Below are 24,936 nucleotides of genomic sequence, written 5' to 3'. Positions count from 1 at the left end.
GTCTCATGTTGCATTCAAGGGTGGCCTAGAGCTCCTTATGTTGCCCATGTCAACCCTGAACTTTCAACAACATGCCTGATTCTGTATCTATGCGCTACTACATCCATGAAGATAGCATTAATTCTAACATTAAAGCAAATAGATCTTTATTGTTTACCAGATCCATGCTACCTAAACACCTACTTAAGTTATATGATACTTTAACATAAATTTATAGATCTAACCAGTTTATCGCCATTAGTATACTAACACAATATCTAGAATATCTGTTTAATGCCTCTCTTTCTATGTTAATCATTTCACAGCTTATTTTTAAATGATTTATCCCTAGTTTATTCCCTGTATATATGCTTGTATACCTCATGTGTGCTTGTGGAGGCCAGAAGATGTGTGGATTAAGTGGATTTGTGATTAACCCTCTAGTTACCAATACTCCATCAGTGTGGCATTAGGAAGGAAATAAAAGCAGTTCTTCTGCGAGTTATTTAACCAAGAGTCCATCTGATTTGAATTTTCTCCCTCATGCTCCCTGTGCACCATCCTGTGTCTGTCTTTTATGCAGGTCTGAATCTGGTTTAGCAGAAGGCTATCTTATGAATCTGTCCCTTTGTCCTCTCTCTCTTCTCTCTCTCCCTCCTCTCCCTTCTGCCCCTCTCTCTCCATGTCCCTATATGTCTCTGTGACTATATGCTCTGTATGTGTGTCTGTCTGTAACAAAGAGCTTTTTTCCCTGTCTTTATTGAACAGCATAGAAAGCACCACATGGAGATGAAATGGGATACCTTCATCAAAACCCTTAACAGAGTTTTACATGGGATTAAGCCATTGACTCCACATGATCCCAGATGACCTAGACAATAAAAAATACTAAAACCACCATTATTTGTCAACCAATATCCATACATATTAAATTTAAGAATATTGCTTTCAAGCTCTGTACATGCATTCTTCTGGGTCAGGGACATGGAACAGTACATGTTTTAAGATTGCAGCTATGCATTAACTTGGGTTATAAAAGTTGATTATATAGGAAATCCAAGGCAGGTAAGGTTGTTCTCTTCCTGGCAGGTTAAACAAACAAAGTAAAAAAAACAAAAAACAAAAAACAAAAAAAGCCGGGCGTGGTGGCTCACGCCTTTAATCCCAGCACTCGGGAGGCAGAGGCAGGCGGATTTCTTAGTTAAAGGCCAGCCTGGTCTACAAAGTGAGTTCCAGGACAGCCAGGGCTACACAGAGAAACCCTGTCTCGAAAAAGCCAAAAAAAAAAAAAAAAAAAAAAAAAACAAAAAAAACAAACAAAAAAAAAAAACCAAAAAACAAAAAACAAACAAAATACACAGTAGGACAGCAGTTTTCAGTCCTTTACCAACCTTAAGGTCTGTTGTTAACTCTTGTTGTGAGGTCCAGAAAATTTCTAGTCACTTAGAATGCAAAATTTTTGTTGTTGTTGTTGCAATGCATTGCCACAAAAAAAAAAAAATAGTATTGGATCCTTTGGGAATAAAGTTTCATATGACTGTGAGGTGCCATACGGGTGCTGGTAATAGAACCTAGGTCCTCTTCAAGAGCATCAAGTATTGCATCATCTCTCCAGTCTTTCAACTTCACCATTGAGACCATAGCCATTTTCACTGCTGCATAAGGAAAATCCTGCAAAATCCCGCAGAAGAACTATTTACAGGGGTGATTTCCATGACCCCCTAGGAGTAGGGACATATATATTCTATATGCCTTCACAGGTTCCCACAGGGACCATTACTACCCCTGTGAGGGGCATTCCCAGGTTTCTCTGTGGCCCAAGCCTCAAAATCCTGTTTGCTGCTACATACCGAACACAACGAGCTGTTCATTCAATATGTTGTGCTAAATATGTCATTCAAATAAGCTCCCTTATAATTTCCCTAGTATTTTTTTACACCAAAATTATCTTTTTTTCACAATTCAAGATCAAGAACTAATTAAAAGTCTATTAAATATCACCTAACTTGTCAAGCCCTAACAGCAAATTATCTGTCACATGGTGATGCATTCTTGAAAATTGTTTTTATGTCCAATGTCTATGTTCCTGACACCACTTTTATTTGATCACAAATTACTTTTGAATTACTTGAATTGTCAACAAGTAATGTAGAATCTCTTCGAATGGGTGTTGCATTCTAAATAAATAACACAACTTTTCTGTAATTTAGGAGCTGTGTTTGTATGATCTCAAAGCCCTGACCGCTCACTCAGTAGCTCCTTTCCTCAGAATTATGTTCCTCTGGTCTAACCATGAAAGACTAAGCAAAGCATCTGCTCTGATTTTTATAGGTTGAGATGGACAAACTACTTTACGTGCTATAAGTAGTGCAGGGTCATTGCACTAAGATTTGGTAGAGAGTGATGTGTGCTGAATTTGATAGTACAGCCTAAACAGCTGCTCTGTTTGATGGGAGGAGTCCTTTCCATGAAATCCCAAGGGAGGAACAAGGTTAAGTCTCTGGATGAACAAATTTTACCATGTTTAATGAACAGAAAGAAGATCAATGCAGCTGAAATTTGGCTGAGCTAATATTGCCTTACTACAAAAAAGAAACACTGAGAAAAGTGTGAAGGAGAGTCCTGCAGTGAACCATGTGTCATGAATTTTTTGGTAGGGTCTAAAGATTCATTGGAGAGTTTCTGATGGAACACAGGCATTGCCTCAAAAGACAACACTAACTTCTGAGTGAAGATTGATTGATGAGTAACAACTTCTTCTTCAAGGTGGCTTAAGTTATACAATGTAAAGTTCCTTTCTTCACTTCAATTATATGATACTGATTTCACACATTTCAATATTGATAGCTGTCTTAGTCAGGGTTTCTATTCCTGCACAAACATCATGACCAAGAAGCAGTTGGGGTGGAAAGGATTTATTCAGCTTACACTTTCCACATTGCTGTTGATCACCAAAGGATGTCAGGACTGGAATTCAAGCAGGTCAGGAAGCAGGAGCTGATGTAGAGGCCATGGAGGGATGCTGCTTAGGGGCTTGCTTCCACTGGCTTGCTCAGCTTGCTTTCGTATAAAATCCAAGACTACCAGCCCAGGGATGGTACCACTCTCAAGGCCCCCTACCCCGCCCTTGATCACTAATTGAAAAAATGCTCCACAGCTAGATCTCATAGAGGCACTTCCCCAACTGAAGCTCCTTTCTCTGTGATAACTCCAGCCTGTGTCAAGTTGACACACAAAACCAGCCAGTACAATAGCCTTGCTCCAAATCAAAAAGGACTTTGTGAATTTCATTTTTCAACCATAAACACTTAATAGTAACCACAGATGCAAACAGGAGAGAAAGTAACAAAACCAGTTAAGGCTGTATGTGTTCTTCATCAGAAAGTTGAGATGGGTAAGATTAGAAAATGTCACGATGATCCCTTGATATGGCAAATGAAACTTTACTCAGCATATTAGCTTTCTTTCCTTCAATTCCCTCTTGTGATTGGATATTATAGAAAGATTGTACTGTATGATCATTGCTTTTTAGTACTCATGGGTTCCACATCTGAGGATCTAACCAACCAGGATTGAAATATTGGTAAAGCATATGTCTGTACAGAGGTGTAGTAGTTTGAGAAGACTCATAGGGAGTGGCATTATTTGAACATAAGAGGACACGTAGCCTCGTTGGAGTAGGTGTGGCATTGCTGGAGTAATTGTGCCTTTGGAGCTCAGTTTTGACATTTTGGACAGTCAAGCAAGGCCCAGTGGTGTTCTTTCTCTTCCTTTTGCCTATGTATCAGGATGTAGAGCTCTCGGCTCCTTCTCCAGCACCATGTCTGCCTGTATGCAAATATGACAGCACCAACACCATAACAGTGGACTTAACCTCATTCCCAATTATATGTTTTCTTTAATAAGGTAGTATGGTCATGGTGCCTTTTCATAGCCATAGACTTTTAAGACAAGAGGAGATACAAACTCAAAGTATAGGCAGTGATTACATTGCATTTAAATTGCATTATGGATTGCAAAGTAGAAATCTCTTGCTCTTCACTTGAATAATAGAAAAGGTGCCCTAGAAAGAAGATATATAAGAAAAACGGTGCCAGCTTCACACACAATAGCTGCTATAACTGGTAGAAAGGGTAAGGGTCTTTTCCAATCTGGATCTTGAACTTGGTTCATACACAATACTGTGTCATTCACAATAAGTTTTGAAAATTTTAATATTGAGAGGGTCCTGAATTTTGCATCTATGGTTTCAGAGAGCCACAGAGGCCAAACAATGTGTGTCAGGGTTGGAGTTACTTAAATAAAGGCCTAAAAGACCATTGAATAAAACTGTGAAGGTGAAGCCAGGATTGTGACAGAGATGCTAAGATGTTAGAGTTGCCATAGTTACAGAACATCAGCCAGGAAGGTCTGAACAGGGCATGGAGTAAGCCCAAGGGACTCGGGCATGTTGAAGACAGCAAAACTGGAGGGACAGTGACATTTAAGCTCTTTCAAACTGAAGCCCAGAAACTGGACAGAGTTACAGGATTTGGTGTTTGCCCTCATAGGTTTCGGTCTTGTTTGGTGCAGTCTTTCTGTGCTATTAGGTGTTACAAGTGCATACTTTGTTTTTGTTTTCTAATTTTAGGGGGCAGTCACAGATGATGAGATGTCCTAGAGTTTCAAAAGAGACTTTGGACTGTAGACTTTTGAGCAGTGTTGAGACGGTTACAGACTATGGGGATCTTTAAAGTTAGATGGCATGAATGTATGTTTCATCATGGTATAATCATGAGCCCATGGAGACCAAGGGCAGAAAGTGGTGGTTTGAGTGAGAGAGGTCACATACAGACATAAGAATTTGGTCCCTATTTGGTGCTGCTGTTGACAGAGGTTATGTAACCATTAGTTAGTTGAGCCTTTCTGAAAAAGGATCACGGGGGGGGTGGGGGGGGGCTTTACATATTTATTGTCTCACCCCACTTCCTATTCTCTTCTTTAGTGTTCAGTATGCAAATAAAAATATGGTTAACCAGCTCCTGCCTTATGCATTCCCTGAAATTTAAAAAAAAAATAGTGTACAATGAAACCCCATCAAGGTAGGTAAGAATTTTTTTTAAGTAAATGGATGATAGTTTTGGCAGTAACATTGCATGGCAAGTCCCCAGACACTCCAGTCATATTGTTTCTTACCTTCTCTATGAAGTAACAGTCCAATTTCCTCTTCTATCATGAAGATGGTCCACTGTAATAAATGTGCCACCAGGTACATGGATGGTCACCTAGGAGGATATGTTGCATCAGGTTTTCAGAATTGGTGGCTATGTTTACAGATGGCAGATAGGGTCTGAGCCTAAATAAAAGAGCTATCTGTTACTTAAAAATGAACAACTTCACCGGGAAAAAAAAAGTAGGTCATACTTAAAAGTCACTCAAATTAAAATGTAGAACACATATTTCTCCATCTCATGTTACGATTTCCAAAGAGATAATATTAATGCTACAGCCAAAAATGCACGTTTTGGAAATGCTGGGAAAGATACTTTGACTACACATTTCTTTTTTTTTTAATTAGGTATTTTCTTCATTTACATTTCCAATGCTACCCAAAAAGTCCCCCAACCCCCCTCCCTCCACTCCCACTTCTTGGTCCTGGCATTCCCCTGTACTGAGGCATATAAAGTTTGCAAGACCAATGGGCCTCTCTTTCCACTGATGGCCAACTAGGCCATTTTCTGATACATATGCAGCTAGAGACACGAGCTCCGGGGGTAAGGGTTAGTTCATATTGTTGTTCCACCTATAGGGTTGTAGACCCCTTTAGCTCCTTGGGTACTTTCTCTAGCTCCTCCATTGGGGGCCCTGTGATCCATCCAATAGCTGACTGTGAGCATCCACTTATATCTTTGCTAGGCCCTGGCATAGCCTCGAAAGAGACAGCTATATCAGGGTCCTTTCAGCAAAATCTTGCTAGTGTATGCAGTGGTGTCTGCATTTGGAGGCTGATTATGGGATGGATCCCCAGATATGGCAGTCTCTAGATGGCCCATCCTTTCTTCTCAGCTTCAATCTTTGTCTCTGTAACTCCTTCCATGGGTGTTTTGTTCCCAATTCTAAGAAGGAGCAAAGTGTCCACACTTTTATCTTCATTCTTCTTGAGTTTCATGTGTTTTGCAAATTGAATCTTGGGTATTCTAAGTTTCTGGACTAATATCCACTTATCAGTGAGTACATATCATGTGAGTTCTTTTGTGATTGGGTTACCTCACTCAGGATGATGCCCTCCAGGTCCATCCATTTGCCTAGGAATTTCATAAATTCATTCTTTTTAATAGCTGAGTAGTACTCCATTGTGTAAATGTACCACATTTTCTGTATCCATTCCTCTGTTGAGGGGCATCTGGGTTCTTTCCAGCTTCTGGCTATTATAAATAAGGCTGCTATGAACATAGTGAGCATGTGTCCTTCTTACAGGTTGGAACATCTTCTGGATATATGCCCAGGAGAGGTATTGCGCGATCATCTGGTAGTACTATGTCCAATTTTCTGAGGAACCTCCAGACTGATTTCCAGAGTGGTTGTACAAGCTTACAATCCCACCAACAATGCAGGAGTGTTCCTCTTTCTCCACATCCTCACCAGCATCTGCTGTCACCTGAACTTTTTATCTTAAACTATTCCACAAAATAGAAGCAGAAGGTACCCTACCCAGTTCATTCTATGAAGCCACAATTACTCTGATACCTAAACCACAGAAATACCCAACAAAGATAGCGAACTTCAGACCAATTTCCCTTATGAATATTGATGCTAAAATACTCAATAAAATTCTCGCTAACCAAATCCAAGAACACATCAAAACAATCATCCATCCTGACCAAGTAGGTTTCATTCCAGGGATGCAAGGATGGTTTAATATACGGAAATCCATCAACGTAATCCATTATATAAACAAACTCAAAGACAAAAACCACATGATCATCTCCTTACATGCGGAGAAAACATTTGACAAAATCCAACACCCATTCATGATAAAAGTCTTGGAAAGATCAGGAACTCAAGGCCCATACCTAAACATGATAAAAGCAATCTACAGCAAACCAATAGTCAGCATCAAAGTAAATGGTGAGAAGCTGGAAGCAATCCCACTAAAATCAGGGACTAGACAAGGCTGTCCACTCTCGCCCTACCTATTCAACATAGTACTTGAAGTCCTAGCCAGAGCAATTCGACAACAAAAGGAGATCAAGGGGATACAAATTGGAAAGGAAGAAGTCAAAATATCACTTTTTGCAGATGATATGATAGTATATATAAATGACACTAAAAATTCCACCAGAGAACTCCTAAACCTGATAAACAGATTCAGTGAAGTAGCTGGATATAAAATTAACTCAAGTCAATGGCCTTTCTCTTCACAAAGGATAAACATGCTTAGAAAGAAATTAGGGAAACAACACCCTTCTCAATAGTCACAAAAAATATAAAATACCTTGGCGTGACTCTAACTAAGGAAGTGAAAGATCTGTATGATAAAAACTTCAAGTCTCTGAAGAAAGAAATTAAAGAAGATCTCAGAAGATGGAAAGATCTCCCATGCTCATGGATTGGCAGGATCAATATAGTAAAAATGGCTATCTTGCCAAAAGCAATCTACAGATTCAATGCAATCCTCATCAAAATTCCAACTCAATTCTTCAACGAATTAGAAAGAGAAATCTGCAAATTCATCTGGAATAACAAAAAACCTAGGATAGCAAAAACTCTTCTCAAGGATAAAAGAACCTCTGGTGGAATCACCATGCCTGACCTAAAGCTGTAGTACAGAGCAATAGTGATAAAAAACTGCATGGTACTGGTATAACAACTGACAAGTAGACCAATGAAATAGAATTGAAGACCCAGAAATGAACCAACACACCTATTGTCACTTCATCTTTGACAAGGGAGCTAACACCATCCAGTGGAAAAAAGACAGCATCTTCAACAAATGGTGCTGGCTCAACTGGCGGTTATCATGTAGAAGAATGCGAATTGATCCATTCCTATCTCATTATACTAAGGTCAAATCTAAGTCAATCAGGGAACTCCACATAAAACCAGAGACACTGAAACTTATAGAAGAGAAAGTAGGGAAAAGCCTCAAATATATGGGCACAGGGGGGAAAATAGAACAGCAATGGCTTGTGCAGTAAGATCGAGAATCAACAAATGGGACCTCATAAAATTGCAAAGTTTCTGTAAGGCAAAAGACACGGTCAATAAGACAAAAAGGCCACCAACATATTGGGAAAGGATCTTTACCTATCCTAAATCAGATAGAGGACTAATATCCAATATATATAAAGAACTCAAGAAGGTGGACTCCAGAAAATCAAATAACCCCATTAAAAATGGGGCTCAGAGCTAAACAAAGAATTCTCACCTGAGGAATACCGAATGGCTGAGAAGCACCTGAAAAGAATGTTCAGCATCCTTAATCATCAGGGAAATGTAAATAAAAAGAACCCTAAGATTCCAGCCAGAATGACTACAGATTTCTTAAATGAAAATCCACTGCACTGTGGAAGCCCTGTCACTGGTGCTCACCATATTCTTGATTCACACAGAGCAAGACCTTCAAAGCCCCTTGTGGAATAAAATACTCATTCCTTTCCTGGATAGGCCAGGATCTACTGATCAAATGCTTGGCCTATACAAGTCTGACATATGGAAATCTTTGGAATTCATAAATGTTGCAAAGAACCAATCATTTGAAATAGAAAGTGCATCCATAAATATGGGCTGAAAAAGAAAAGAAAATCATACTGAAAAAAAAACACAGAAAGATCAGGCAAATTAATAAACTTTTATTCTAAGAACTTTTAGTTAGAGATTTCTCTTATTCATTTTCTTCAAATTGCCAATAGCTTTCAAAATTTCAAGGAGGAGATTGTCCTAAATTACCTAAACATAGAGTGCTGTTTTTAGGCTGTGAGGAGAATTTGCGTAAAGCTGCATGTATATACATACATACATACAGACAGACAGACTGACACACGGACATTTACAAACACATACATACATCAGAGAATGCAGTGTGTCCATTACTTAAGATCAGGCAGCAGTACTTAACCAAAACCAAGACAACCCAGTGTCCTGTCACTTCAGAGCAACCAGGGTACTTCTTATACCTGAGGCAACACAGTGTCTCTAACACCTTAAAGCAACTGATCATTGGTTGGCCATTTCTTTGGTCTCTGTTCCATTTTTGTCCCTGAATTTCTTTTAGACAGGAATGATTTGGGTAGAAAGTTTTTTGAGCAGGTTGGTGTTCTCATCCCTCCATTAGGGGTTCTTCTTGGATAATGGCGGTGGTCTCTTCAGTTACCATCTCCCCACTATTGGTCATTTTGGCTCAGGTCACCCACAGTGAGTCCTAGGCACCTCCCCTATCCCAGGTCTCTGGAACTTTAACTTAAGACTTACTGACTTAATGCTTCTCCTCTCTGAATGCTCACATTTAATTCTGAAGTGCTCTCTCTCTCTCTCTCTCTCTCTCCCTCTCCCTCTCCCTCTCCCTCTCCCTCTCCCTCTCCCTCTCCCTCTCCCTCTCCATCTCCCTCTCCCTCTCCATCTCCCTGTCCCACTTTATACTCACACACACACACAAACACAAATCATTTGAAAATGTTGATTTCTCTATTTCCTTTATTATCTTTTAAAAACCTTTTTCCCTGAGATTTTTTTTCAATTTTCATCTTTTCTGCAGTGACCCCCACTTGTCCTTTCTCTCCTCTTTTCTCTGTGCTGCTATCTGATATGCACAGACTTTTCTCTTTTTCCATGTATATAGAAATCTATAGATATAGCAATACATTTTCTTTTGTATACATCTGTATCTTCATATAATGGGACACATCATCTTTTCCAAGGCAGACATAAGCAATTTGGCTGACTAGAGGTCACTCAGTCAGATTACAAAACTACAGGACCCCTACTTTCTGATTCAAGTAGGTACATGGTGTAGAAGGTGTTGCCACATAAGAGTCTATATCCTTAGTGCTGTGATTCCTAGGAATGCATTATAAACTGGATGCCAGTGTCTTGAACAGAAGAACCTTCTGCAAATATAGGATGCCATTTTAATTAATCGGGCTTATCTTTTCCTTTATAAGGATAAAAAAGAGAAATCTTGGTTTGATGAAAGTGTTTACATTGATTTTTTCCCCCTTTGTGAGCCAATGATTAAATATCAAATCAAGTACACTTGGCATTTTTAGAAGCATAGAGGTTAGTCATGGTTATACAATAAAGAAATCAGGCTTCTGGAACTTTATGGTAGAGTGTAAAAGTAAATTTTATTCACCACGTATAATTAAGAGCAATGCAGGGAGCGAGAGTTCTCTCGGAGGCTTACTGCTGAATAAGCTCACCCTTTCTAGCTGAACTGGCTGGTTCAATTCAGCTGCTCTGGATCAAATTCCCCTCCAATTTGGCCCATTCAATCTGGCTTCTCTCAGCTTCTCACTGAATTGTTCTACTTGGTCTTAAACTAACTGGTAACTTGTTCTAGTCTTCTTGCTGCTCATTCTCTGACTTTGTCTGCCCCTCAATTATACATCATCGGTGACTCTACCATCTCTAGGAGTCTCACTGGCCTAGAGCTTTCTCTGGATACACTTGCTAATTATTTATTAAGTAAAGTTTCCTCCATTATTTTATTCTGAAAGTTTAGTGTGAAATTTGCTGCATAAACCAAAACTGAATATACCAGAATAAGGAAGTACTTCTGACAGCTGTCCAATTCAAAATTATTCTTAAATAAGTATGATTGTAAAGTAAAATATGATTTTGCTACATTTTCCTTATTTAAAGACATGATTTTAATATAAGATTTATATTATCTCACCCCCATATCCCATCTCCCCGCCATGAGAGAGCTCCCCCATCCACCTACCCACTCCCAGCACTTGGGAGGCAGAGGCAGAGGCAGGCGGATTTCTGAGTTCCAGGTCAGCTAGGTCTACCGAGTGAGTTCCAAGACAGCCAGGGCTTATACAGAGAAACCCTGTCTTGGAAAAAAAAAAAAATTACACCCAAAAGTGAAGACCTTCTTTGTGTTCCACTTTAACAGCCTCCTTGATAATGAGTGTGGGAAATGCCCATGTCTCGAAGATGCTCATTTCCTTTTCCTTTTCTTTTCTTTTTTTTTTTTTTTTTTTTGTCTGTGATGCTACACACAGGAAAGGAGGACCCCCTCCCCCAATTGCCAACTTCTTCCCTTGCCTACGAACACAGAGTGGTGCATGACACATGGGTGGGGTTTGCTTCTAAAACATGGTTTTATTTGGTGCTGGGTCGTTTTTATTTTCTTCCAGCACGTTAAATAACATCCTCCACCCTGTTTATGTCAGGACCATGGAAGGAGACCACTGGGACTCATACAGGGAAAAAAAAAATCTACCTTTTAGAAAGAACCATTTTATTCATCATCTGTCTCCATTTCTAAAACAACAAATTAAGAACAAACTACTTTAAACTCTCTAGGACACGTCAGACATTATCATGCCACACCTTACACATGCAAAGCTCATTGGTCTGTACTTGAGGGAGGCGGGGCTGGGACACAGAAGAGCAGTGAGAACCACAGAAGTGAATCTGGAGAGCTTTCAAAATAAGAAAAATGAGTGTTGAAACTTCTTTTCAAATAAGAAAGGGCTCTCGTTTTCCCTGTTCATCTAGAGGATTAACTATAGACTAGGGCAAGGATATGGTGCAGATTCCGAATGAGGAAGTAGTCCGAGCCTCATGGTGCTTAAATCAATGCAAAGTAAAACAGTCAGAAAAGCAGCTTGCCAACAAGGAGCAGGGACACCCTGCTCTGCCTTCAGTTTTTCTTTTTTCTTTTTCTTTTTCTTTTTTTTTCTGTGAATCAGTATTTTATTATCTTTTTTTTCCATTTTTTATTAGGTATTTAGCTCATTTACATTTCCAATGCTATACCAAAAGTCCCCCATACCCACCCACCCCCACTCCCTTACCCACCCACTCCCCTACCCACCCACTCCCCCTTTTTGGCCCTGGCGTTCCCCTGTACTGGGGCATATAAAGTTTGCGTGTCCAATGGGCCTCTCTTTCCAGTGATGGCCGACTAGGCCATCTTTTGATACATATGCAGCTAGAGTCAAGAGCTCAGTTTTCTGCATGCTTTTGGAATTTTTCCCTTAAGAGGATTTGAGTGCTCAAAAGAAACCTATGAACTCATAAAGATCTTGAAGTTCATTGGCTTATTTATACGTTTATTCTTCTTGCTCTTTTCCTACCTTCATTAGAGCAAATCAAACAAGTGTCTTATATGTTTGTTCCTTTTAACACAGTATGCCATTCTGGAGCATGGGAAAAGCATTTTCAGTTTTCAGTCAAAGGCAGACTGCTCTTTTGTAAATACTAGAGTCATCAAAAGGAGAGGTAAATACCAAATGACTGAGCAGCAGCCAGAAGAATAAGTTGGCAGTATTTTAATAATCCTATTTGCACAGGGAAAACAAAATAATAGGTTTCTGCTGAATGAATAAGATTCTCTGTTTACTGAATGGCAATGTAAATGGGGGAAATTGTTTTTGCAGAAATCTCCAGATCACTTAATTCATCTTTTCTTACAACAGGGTTTCTGAACTTAAAAAAAAAGTACCACAGAACCAAACCTTTGATACCTCAGCTGCAAACTTCCCGTGCTTCCATTTTAGTCACTTCCTACACTTCAGGAGCAGGATATGGGAGGAGAGGCCATTTCCCACTTATCTAATCTATCTCTAACCTTAGAAACCAAGGTTAAATTCAATTACATACTTGTCCACAGTCTGACAGATGGGAATCCTCAGCCAAAGACACCACCCTCTTCATTATTTTTCTTGGTGTGAGACACCATCCTCTCCAGATGCCAATTGTAAAGGACTAGATGAAAAACAATTGGTGGCACCCTATCAAAACATACCTGACATTTTTCTAACTTGAGCAAAGAGAAACTACAAATAACTTCCACATGGTATCGTGCAAAAGTGACTTCTCTATCATAATAAAATTTTAGCAGTTAAAGATTTAGCTCACAGTAATGTAATAAGCACAATCTCCATTCCTTCATATACTAAGATGACTGGCATAAACCGGCATAGCAGGGCTGTAATTTGAATTATTGTTTAGAAGGGAGTTATATGAGATATTCACTAAATGGAGAAGAGCTAGGAAATATACTTGGATTAAATGAATGAGCATGTGAAAAGGAATTTGTAAGTTTACAGGACACATAGGTGTTCTCTGCATAGGCCAGGGTACACAAAGAATCATAAAAGAAGGACAGAAGGGTTAGCTCTTTTCAGAGTTTGGAACACTTGATCAGACTTGATTGGATCACAACCTTTGCTGTGGTCTGAGAAGGGCTCAGCTTCACTGGAAAGAAAAGGAAGCCATTGTCCCATTCCCCACGTCTTCCTTGGCTCCACCTCATCCTGCCTGTGCCTTCTGAATAACCTGTATTCCCGGGATTTGTCTTGCTCACTGGCCAGCAGAACCACACAGCTGATTATTTTCCTCAGATGCAAATGGGAACTGTGAGAAGGTCAGAGCAAATAGAGGGCTGATAAGGTACAGTGAATTAAAACAAAACAAAACAAAACAAAACAAAACAAAACAAAACAAAACAAAACAAAATGGGTTTTAGCAGGCAAATCCTTCACGTCCATAAACTTTGTTGAGAGTTTCCTTCAATTTTTCTGCTTAAGAACTCAATTCCTTGCTTATCTGTTCTTCTTTGATTCTAGAAGCAAATTTAAAATGTGTCTTAAGATCAATGGAATTTGAAGCAAAGCAATTTGAAAAAAAAAATCCTATTTCCAAGCTGAAATGTCATTCAGAAAGGATGGACCTCAAGATGTGAGCCGGGGATGGAATCTGACCAGTTAGTCTCCTTCTGTGGGAGGAGTTAGAAAGGTCACATGTCTCCACTCATTGAACAAAACCCATGACGAGCAGATGCAGCCTCATCCCTTTAGAAGATGGCGCACACAGAAGGATCGTTTAAGTTTCCTTTAGAATTAAAGTTCAAAAGGATACGGACAGTAATAACTTCACAGGAGGATGAAAATAAAAAGAGATCAGAGACAAGCATCCAAAAAAGAAAACATCTCCCCGTGAGGTACTATAAGTTTAAACATAAATTATGTTTCAATTAAAGAATGTCCATAAATGGTGTCTGCTAAGACCCAACCACGGCTGATGAACATCTTATAGGAAAAAAAAAAAAAACCCTCTTAGCATGTTAGCGATGTCTATAGAGGGAAGCTAAGGCCAATTCCACCTTCCTTCCACTTTAGTGATATAAACTGTCCATGTAAAATCAATATATCAATTAGAAAATAGATTTCTGGATAAGATCTCTGAGCAGTCACTATGGGGCTTTAGCACACAGCCTCACTATTATTCTACTGTCTGGTTGGTGGATATTGACTACATAGAGACTTTACATCCTTAATATGAATTCCACTTTCTTCTTTAAACACAAACATTCCATCCTATTCTTTTCAACTTTTATTCCTTAGACTTTATTTTTTTTTAAACCTACTTTTCAACAAGAGAAAATGTACAGCATGTGTTGTTTTTCTCCACATGAATTGGGAAGACAATAATTAACAAACTTCTAGCTACTGAAGCTGATGAGAAAATGAAATTACCATTGATTGTAAAGGGACTCAGTTTGCGAAGTTGGTAATTCTGGGGAGACCACATAGGACCTCACAGAGACAGAAAGCATGTTCCTTCTTTCTCGTTTCTAAACACTTCCTAGCAGTCTTTATGGGGCAGCCTGGCACCAAGGATGAAAAGCATGGTACTAAGAATGATTAAGAAATCCTTCATCCTTTCTAACTACTGTTTGGCTGTGGGTGCCTGTATCTGTCAGCTGCTGGGTGGAGCCTCTTGGAGAACAATCTGCTCCTGTCTTCAAGCATAACAGAGTATCTATCATCAATAGTGTTAGGGATTGGTTCTTGCCCAAGGGATTGGTCTCAAATTGGGCCATACTCTCAATCTCTGCTCCATCCACTGTGCCTGAGTTTCTTGTACACAGGATAAATTTTGGGTTGAGAGTTTTGTGGGTAGGTTGGTATCTCTATTGTTCCACTGAGGCTCCTGCCTCTTCAGGCGAAGGCCTCTTCAGGTTCCATATCCCCAATGTTGTCAGTCTCAGTCAAGGTTACTCCCATTGATTCTTGTGCACCTCCCTTATCCCAGGTCTTTGTCTTGTCCTGGAGATGCCCCCACCTTCTCATCCCAGTCAATTGCAGATTTCCATGCATTTTCCTGGCCGTCTGGCTGTCCTTCCTGTCCTTCCCCACACTTGATCCTGAACCCCCCCCCCAATTCTTCTCCTTATCCCCTTCTCTCCCAGTTCCCTTCCTCCATCTGCCTGGTATGACTATTTTATTCCCTCTTTTAAGCGAGTTTCAAGCTTTCTTGTTTGGGCCTTTTTCTTGTTTAGCTTCTTTGGATCTGTGAAATATTAATATTTTATGTCTAATATAGGACAAAGGATTCTGGGTCCGAAGAGGATAGGAACTCCATAGAAAGACCAACTTACCTGGACTCTTGGGGCTCTCAGAGTCTGAACCACCAACCAAAGAACATCCACGGGCTAGACCTAGACATTTCTGTACATATGTAGCAGATGTGTAGCTTGGTCTTCATGTGGGCCCCAAACAGCTGATACAGGGGCTCTCCCAAAAGCTATTGCCTATTTGTGTGTTATGTTTTTCTAGCTGGGCTTCCTTGTCTGTTGGGAGAGAAAGTGCCTAGCCTGGCAGAGACTTAAAGTAGCAGGGTGGGGATATCCACCGGGGTTCTACCAGCTCAGAGGAAAAGGGAAGGGGGCTAGGGAAAAGATTGTTTGTAGGGGTAGCTAGGGGGAGTACGTAGGATGTAAAGTGAGTAAGTAAAAATAAATTTAACATAATTTAATTAAAAATCATTAAGCATATTTCTTTTCTTTTCTTTTTTTTCTTTTCTTTTCTTTTTTTTTTTTTTTTTTTTTTTTTTTTTTGCAGGCCCAATTTTATTAAGCAAACTTGATCACAAAGGAGCCATGTCCAGGCAACCATAATGATACTCTTATATAAGGTGGCTTAGCCTCTCACTTGGTTAAACCATGGCATAACTATACCCAGTGTCCCTCTGGACAAGCCAGATGGCATATCTCTTCTACAGAGCCTTGGTTTCTTTTTTGTTTTCTTTCTTTCTTTCTTTCTTTCTTTCTTTCTTTTTTTTTTTTTTTTGATATTTTCTTTATTTACATTTGAAATGTTATCCCCTTTCCTGATTTCCTCCCAGGAAACCCATTATCCTATTCCCGCTTCCCCTGCTTCAATGAGGGTGTTCCACCACTCACCTACCCACTTCTGCCTCCCCATCTTCATATTCCCCTACACTGGGGCATCAGTCCTTCACAGGACCAAGGACGTCTCCTCCCATTGATGCCTGACAAGGCCATCCTCTGCAACATATGCAGCTGGAGCCATCTGTCCATCCTTGTGTACTCCTTGGTTGGTGGTTTAGTTCCTGGGAGCTCGGGGGGGGGGGGTCTGTTTGGTTGATATTGTTGTTCTTCCCATGGGGTTGCAAATCCCTTCAGCTCCTCCAGTCCTTTCTCTAAATCCTCCAATGGGGAACCCATGCTCAGTCCAATGGTTGGCTGTGAGCATCCACCTCTGCACTTGTCAGCCTGCAGCAGAGTCTCTCAGGAGACAGCTATATCAGGTTCCTGTCAACAAGCAATTCTTGGCATCACAATAGTGTCTGGGTTTGGTGATTTTATAACGGATGGATTCCCAGGTGGGGCAGTCACTGGATGGCCTTTTCTTCAGTCTCTGTTCCACACTTTGTCTCTGTATTTGCTTCTGTGAGTATTTTATTTCTCCTTCTAACAAGGACCAAAGCACCCACACTTTGGTCTTCATACCTTTTGAGCTCCACGTGGTTTATGAATTATATCTTGGGTATTCTGAGCTTTTGGGCTAATATCCACTTATCAGTGAGTGCACACCATGTGTGCCTTTTTGTGATTGGGTTACCTCACTCAGGATGATATTTTCTCGTTCCATCCATTTGCCTAAGAATCTCATGAATTCATTGTTTTTAATAGCTGAGTAGCACTATGTTGTTTAAATGTACCACATTTTCTGTATCCATTCCTCTGTTGAAGGACATCTGGGTTCTTCCCAACTTCTGGCTATTGTAAATAAGGCTGCTATGAGATAGTAGAGCATTTGTCCATATTACATGGTGGAACATCTTCTGGGTATATGCCCAGGAGTGGTATTTCTGGATCTTCCGGTTGAACTATGTCCAATTTTCTGAGGAACCACCAAACTGCTTTCCAGAGCGGTTGTACCAGCTTGCAATCCCATCAACAATTGAGAAGTGTTCCTCTTTCTCCACATCCTTGCCAGCATCTGCTGTCACCTGAATTTTTTATCTTAGCCATTCTGACTGGTGTGAGGGAGAATCTCCCCATTTTTAATAGGGTTATTTAAGTCTCTGGATTCTAATTTCTTAAGTTCTTTGTATATATTAGACATTAGCCCTCTATCAGATGTAGAATGGCAAAGATCTTTTCTCAATCTGTTGGTTACCAATTTGTCCTACTGACAGTGTCCTTTGCCTTACAGAAGCTTTGCAATTTTATGAGGTCCCATAAAATTGAAGCTTTGTCAATTCTTTATCTTAGAGCATAAGTCATTGGTGTTCTTTTCAGGAACTTTTCCCCTGTGCCCATATATTTGAGGTTCTTCCCCAGTTTCTCTTCTATTAGTTTCACTGTATCTGGTTTTATGTGGAGATCCTTGATCCACTTTGACTTGAGCTTTCTACAAGGAGAAAAGAACGGATTGATTTGCATTCTTCTACATGCTGACCTCTAATTGAACCAGCAGCATTTGTTGAAAATGCTGTCTTTTTCCCACAGGATGGTTTTAGCTCCTTTGTCAAATATCAAGTGACCAAAGTGTGTGGGTTCACTTCTGGCTCTTTAGTTCTATTCATTGATCTTCCTGCCTGTGTCTATACAAATACCATAGAGGTTTGGTTTGGTTTGGTTTTGCTTTGTTTTGTTGTTTTGTTTTTTGTTTCTTAATCACTATTGTTCTGCAATACAGCTTGAGGTCAGGGATGGTGATTCCCCCAGAAATTCTATCCTAGGTATTTTTTGTTATTCCAAATGAATTTGCAAATTGCTCTTCCTAACTCTATGAAGAATTGAGTTGGAATTTCAATGGGAATTGCATTGAATCTGTAGATTGTTAGGCATATTTCTACTGTCATGCCTTGAAACCTCAGTTAGTCGCAAGATTCTGCTCAGAAGATGTCTTGGAAGAGAAAAAACACAGTTCCATCTTGTAGCAATACCTCTTCAATACAGGAACACCAACTTTTCATTTGAAAGTGCCAGCTTTCCATTGCAATTAACTATCTCATGTCTTGTGGTATTTTTTTCTCAGGTATGTAGTTCTGAGGTATGCTTGCAGCCTTCCACTCTCCTCTGGGAAGCCTGCTCTGTAGTGTCAGCACAGCAGAATGCATTGGTCTGTGGATTATTCTTAAGATGGGAGTTATTGATGGTGTGTATATTGGTTTTGGAACATAACTCTTTGTCAGAGTTGTGTGCAAATAGTACTTTTTATCATTCTCTTCTAAGGAAGGAGTAACTATAAGGGAGGACTGCAGATATTAAAAAAATGTGAGTCACGCTACTTTCCAATTGTTCCTTTGGATTTAACAGGAAAGACGTGGGTTTATATTGTCAAGACATTCAAGTATCAATGAGATTCCTAAGGCTAGATTCAGACTTTGTTGTTTGCTGCTGTTCATGTGAGTGACCCAGGGGGAAGTGTCCGTTCTATATTTTGAGTTATCCAGCTTCAAGACCAAGATAGCTGTGAGGTTAAGAGCACTAGCTTCTCTTCCAGAGGACTCAGGTTTAATTTCTAGCACACATGGTGGCTCACAACAACCTATAACTCTAGTTAGGAAAAACAAGAACAACCAACAGAAACCAAGATATGAAGTTAGCTATGATATGGATATGGGGTGAATTAGGGAAGACTTATGGGAAGGAATAAAGTTGAATATTGCCAGGAAACATTGTATTGCATTCTCAAAGAATTAATAAATATACTTAAAAAACTATTCCAATGGGGTTGATGTTAGTGGTAAAAAAAAAAAAATACAGTATCTAAGGAACAGAGTTATTACTAAAATGCAATGTCAAGGTAGTTCTTTGACTCTTAGATAACTGGGTGAAAGAGAAGCAGTTAAACCTGGTATAGCTGTCTCGTATGAGGCTATGCCAGTATCTGGCAAATACAGAAGTGGATACTCACAGTCAGCTATAAGATGGAACACAGGGCCCCCAATGAAGAAGCTAGAGAAAGCACCCAAGGAGCTGAAGGGGTCTGCAACCCTATAGGTGGAACAACAATATGAACTAACCAGTACCCCCAGAGCTCATATCTCTAGCTGCATATGTATCAGAAGATGGCCTAGTCAGCCATCACTGGGAAGAGAGGCCCCTTGGTATTGCAAACTTTATATGCCCCAGTCCAGGGGAACACCAGGGCCAAGAAGTGGGAGTGGGTGGGTAGGGGAGCAGGGTGGGAGAAGGGTATAGGGAACTTTTGGGATAGCATTTGAAATTTGAAATGTATATAAAGAAAATATCTAATAAAAATGTGAAAAAAATCACACCAGCAAAACCTAAAAAAGGAACACACACACACACACACACACACACACACACACACACACACACAACAGCACCATAATAATAGGAATCAACCATCATTGGTCATTAATATCTCTCAATATCAGTGGACTCAATTCTCCCAATAAAAAGTCACAGGCTAACAGAATGAGTGTGAAAATAAGATCCATCCTTCTGCTGCAACAAGAAATATGTCTGAATAAAAAATACAGTATCTAAGGAACAGAGTTATTACTAAAATGCAGTGTCAAGGTAGTTCTTTGACTCTTAGCTAACTGGGTGAAAGAGAAGCAGTTAAACCTTGGTATTCTTTTTGGAAGAATGCCAAGGTATGATCATTGACACAACGGTGTGTTAGTCCCCTCTCTCATTACTGTCACAGGATACCTGATAAAAGCAATTTAGAGAAAGAATAGTTTATTTTGGCTTACAACTTTAGGGTAATTTATCACATAAGGGAAGAGAAAGTGACAAGAATAGTTTTAGTGATGGTGAGAAAACCGTCAGAGAGATAGTCACATTGAATTTATAGAAGCAGAGAATGAATAGTGTTCATATTGAACTCCACTTTTATTCAATCTGGGACCCCCCAGCTCCCGGAGTAATGACATCCACATGGTCTCTCCTCTTTGGTGAAACGTATTTTGGAAAACCACCTCATAAACACACACACTGATGTATTTTCATGACAATTGTAAATCCTGTCAAGTTGACAGGGATTATTAACCATCACATCTCCATTCCCTATTAATTTGACAGACAAGTACATCGTTTTAAATCATAGCATCCCACTCCATTGGCCTTAAAGTTTCATTGTCAGTTTATAATGTAATATGCATTTACTTCCTGTATAAATGTCCTGAAACTCTTTAATAGTCTAAACACTGAATTGGTAAGAGCATAGCAAGAAGTGAGCAGACCAAAACAATAGCTATACACAATACAACAAATGTTGTATTCTTCAGTTGCATGGCTTACATGGAAGATCTTGATGGAATCATCTGGACTTCAATGGACATAGGCAGCCTCATCCCTCCAGCTCTGCTGCCTATAGCACATGTTATCTCCTAAAGTTGACTTTACTTTGTGCATCCAACACTTCTCAGTGAGCATTCACTGGTTTTGGCATTTCCAAAGTCTTGAGGTTTCTGTTGTAATGTAGGGTTCACCTTTCTAGCATCATGCAATGGCTTCTCACAGCCTTTTTGCAGGAAATCTGACACTATTACTTAATGTCTGGCCTCAGCAACGTTTTAGAATATTGATGTAAGCTTTCATTTGCCCCCTAACCCTTGCATCGTTCATAAAGCAAATACTACATGTGTGATACTCTCAATGTGAAATGTAGTCGGCTCTCTTGGACCACAGTTGAAGTGATTTATGTCATCTTCAAGGACGACCGTAGAGAGACATTTCCCTAGATAGATAGCTGCTTCTTCTTCTTCTTCTTCTTCTTCTTCTTCTTCTTCTTCTTCTTCTTCTTCTTCTTCTTCTTCTTCCTCCTCCTCCTCCTCCTCCGTCTTCTTCCTTCTTCCCTCTTCCTCCTCTTCCTCCTCTTCTTCCTCCTCCTCTTCCTCTTCCTCCTCCTTCTTCTTCCTTCTTCCCTCTTCATCCTCTTCCTCCTCTTCCTCCTCTTCCTCCTCCTCCTCTTCTTCTTCTTCTTCTTCTTCTTCTTCTTCTTCTTCTTCTTCTTCTTCTTCTTCTTCTTCTTCTTCTTCTTCTTCTTCTCCTCCTCCTCCTCCTCCTCCTCCTCCTCCTCCTCCTCTTCTTCTTCTTCTTCTTCTCCTCCTCCTCCTCCTCCTCCTCCTCCTCCTCCTCCTCCTCCTCCTTCTTATTTTTTAAAGGCTGGAAACCAATCTCACTTCAAATTCCCTCCTCCTAAATGAATTTGTATTTTCACTTGGTGGAGTTTTCAATAATTTGAATCTTTTGCTCAGGGAACCTTTCCCTTTGTTACAGCTAAGAACTAGAACTTGGTGTTTATCTTTAATAGGGGTGCTAATTTCTGTAATCACCACAGATACTTTGTCTGCACTTTCACTATATGCAACTTAAAAATCACTCTTCTTTCATTGCCAAACCTGTACATTTTTATAACTCATTACGTTCTCTCTCTCTCTCTCTCTCTCTCTCTCTCTCTCTCTCTCTCTCTTTTATTGAAGACATGGATAATGTCAGGTAAAAATAAGCCTGTCACAGCCTGAATGCTTTCTTGTCTTGAAATTTCTTCTGTCAAAGAAACATTAGTCTATTACTTACCTTTGAAGTCAGTCCCACTGAAGATTTCAGGACACCCAAAGAACGAATCCAAGTTCTCTGCCAGAATAGAACATGAAGGCCCGTCCAGTTTCTGATAGTCACTGTTCCTCTGCAACCCATGTGAGATAGGAATCCACTATTTGCAAAACTTTTGTCCATCTTGTCATCAGAATGGCTCGGCAAGCTCTCCTTACATCATTCAAAGGCTCCTTTGGGGTAAAGTTCCAAACTCTTCTACATCACAGCCCCCACCCCCAATCAGATCCAAAAGCCCCTGGGCCACATAGTTAAGTTTATCAGAGCAATGTTTCCATTCTCAGTAACAATTTTCTGCATTTGTTACTTTTCTTGCTACTGTGAAATATATCTGACAAAAACATGTTAAAATGTTTTATTTGCGCTCACAATTTGAGGAAGAGGGTGTGGTGGAGCATGATTCTGACTGTGACAAGAAGAGGCACCAAGAAGAGACAGCTGGGCACAATTTTTCCAGAAACAAAAAAACCCAACACTAGTGCTCAGTTTGTTCCTTTTCATTTACTCTGAAAACCCGGGCCATGGGATGTTACCACTTACATTCAAGATAGGTCTTCTCTCCTTAGTTAACCTTATCTGGAATTATTCTCATAGATACACATAGGGCTGTCTTTCCACAATGACTCTAAATCTAGTCAAATTGATTCCGAAGATCAACCTTAAAGACTGGATGATCATTCTTGTATCCATGGATATTAGAAAGGCTTGATCTGTACTACTGAGCATCCATTTTTGTTTAGTCATTTAATATTTATTGAGAATCTTCTCTGAACCAGGTGTTCAGATTTAAAAAAAAAATCCTTATCTGCATAGAGTTTGCATCTGGTAGTATAGGGAAAACATATAAATTAACAAAACTATTTAGTACTTCTTGTTGGGAAGGATAGAAAAACTCAATTACAAAACAGTGTGATGGACATCGGGAGCTAGAGAGTGTTAGAATTATATACAGGGTGACCAAAGACAAATTACTGAGAAGATGTGATTTCAACAAAAGCCTAAATGTGGCAAAGAGAAGAGGTGTGTGATCATCTGAAAACGGGGTACCATAACAGCATTCTCAGGGGGGACACTGGCTCTGTCAGCACAGTGTGTGATCTGGCTCCATGTTAAAAGTCCAGAAAGGAGTGTCAAACTGGGTAAGTTGGGTGAGTGAAGGCTGGCTGAGGAAAGGATTCTGATTTGAAGTCAGTTAGAACTCAGGGACCATTTTCAGGACTGTGGCTTTTGTTAGAGTTAAATGTTAGACAGGGAGCCAATCTCAGTTTAAAAAAAAAATGTGCCAATGTCTGACTTATAATTTAAAATAACGCAGCTTGACAACACATCTAAAAGCCCTAGAAAAAAAGGAAGCAAATTCACCCAAGAGGAGTAGACGGCAGGAAATAATCAAACTCAGGGGTGAAATCAACCAAGTGGAAACAAGAAGAACTATTCAAAGAATTAACCAAACGAGGAGTTGGTTCTTTGAGAAAATCAACAAGATAGATAAACCCTTAGCTAGACTCACTAAAGGGCACAGGGACAAAATCCTAATTAACAAAATCAGAAATGAAAAGGGAGACATAACAACAGATCCTGAAGAAATCCAAAACACCATCAGATCCTTCTACAAAAGGCTATACTCAACAAAACTGGAAAACCTGGACGAAATGGACAAATTTCTGGACAGATACCAGGTACCAAAGTTGAATCAGGATCAAGTTGACCATCTAAACAGTCCCATATCACCTAAAGAAATAGAAGCAGTTATTAATAGTCTCCCAACCAAAAAAAGCCCAGGACCAGATGGGTTTAGTGCAGAGTTCTATCAGACCTTCAAAGAAGATCTAATTCCAATTCTGCACAAACTATTTCACAAAATAGAAGTAGAAGGTACTCTACCCAACTCATTTTATGAAGCCACTATTACTCTGATACCTAAACCACAGAAAGATCCAACAAAGATAGAGAACTTCAGACCAATTTCTCTTATGAATATCGATGCAAAAATCCTCAATAAAATTCTCGCTAACCGAATCCAAGAACACATTAAAGCAATCATCCATCCTGACCAAGTAGGTTTTATTCCAGGGATGCAGGGATGGTTTAATATACGAAAATCCATCAATGTAATCCATTATATAAACAAACTCAAAGACAAAAACCACATGATCATCTCGTTAGATGCAGAAAAAGCATTTGACAAGATCCAACACCCATTCATGATAAAAGTTTTGGAAAGATCAGGAATTCAAGGCCCATACCTAAACATGATAAAAGCAATCTACAGCAAACCAGTAGCCAACATCAAAGTAAATGGAGAGAAGCTGGAAGCAATCCCACTAAAATCAGGGACTAGACAAGGCTGCCCACTTTCTCCCTACCTTTTCAACATAGTACTTGAAGTATTAGCCAGAGCAATTCGACAACAAAAGGAGATCAAGGGGATACAAATTGGAAAAGAGGAAGTCAAAATATCACTTTTTGCAGATGATATGATAGTATATATAAGTGACCCTAAAAATTCTACCAGAGAACTCCTAAACCTGATAAACAGCTTCGGTGAAGTAGCTGGATATAAAATAAACTCAAACAAGTCAATGGCCTTTCTCTATACAAAGAATAAACAGGCTGAGAAAGAAATTAGGGAAACAACACCCTTCTCAATAGTCACAAATAATATAAAATATCTTGGCGTGACTCTAACTAAGGAGGTGAAAGATCTGTATGATAAAAACTTCAAATCTCTGAAGAAAGAAATTAAAGAAGATCTCAGAAGATGGAAAGATCTCCCATGCTCATGGATTGGCAGGATCAACATTGTAAAAATGGCTATCTTGCCAAAAGCAATCTACAGATTCAATGCAATCCCCATCAAAATTCCAACTCAATTCTTCAACGAATTGGAAGGA

The sequence above is a fragment of the Mus musculus genome, chromosome 3 (genome assembly GCF_000001635.26).
Source record: "Mus musculus strain C57BL/6J chromosome 3, GRCm38.p6 C57BL/6J".
Lineage (NCBI taxonomy): Eukaryota > Metazoa > Chordata > Mammalia > Rodentia > Muridae > Mus > Mus musculus.
The sequence above is the reverse complement of the archived record's forward strand: the minus strand, read 5'-3'. Positions refer to the sequence as shown.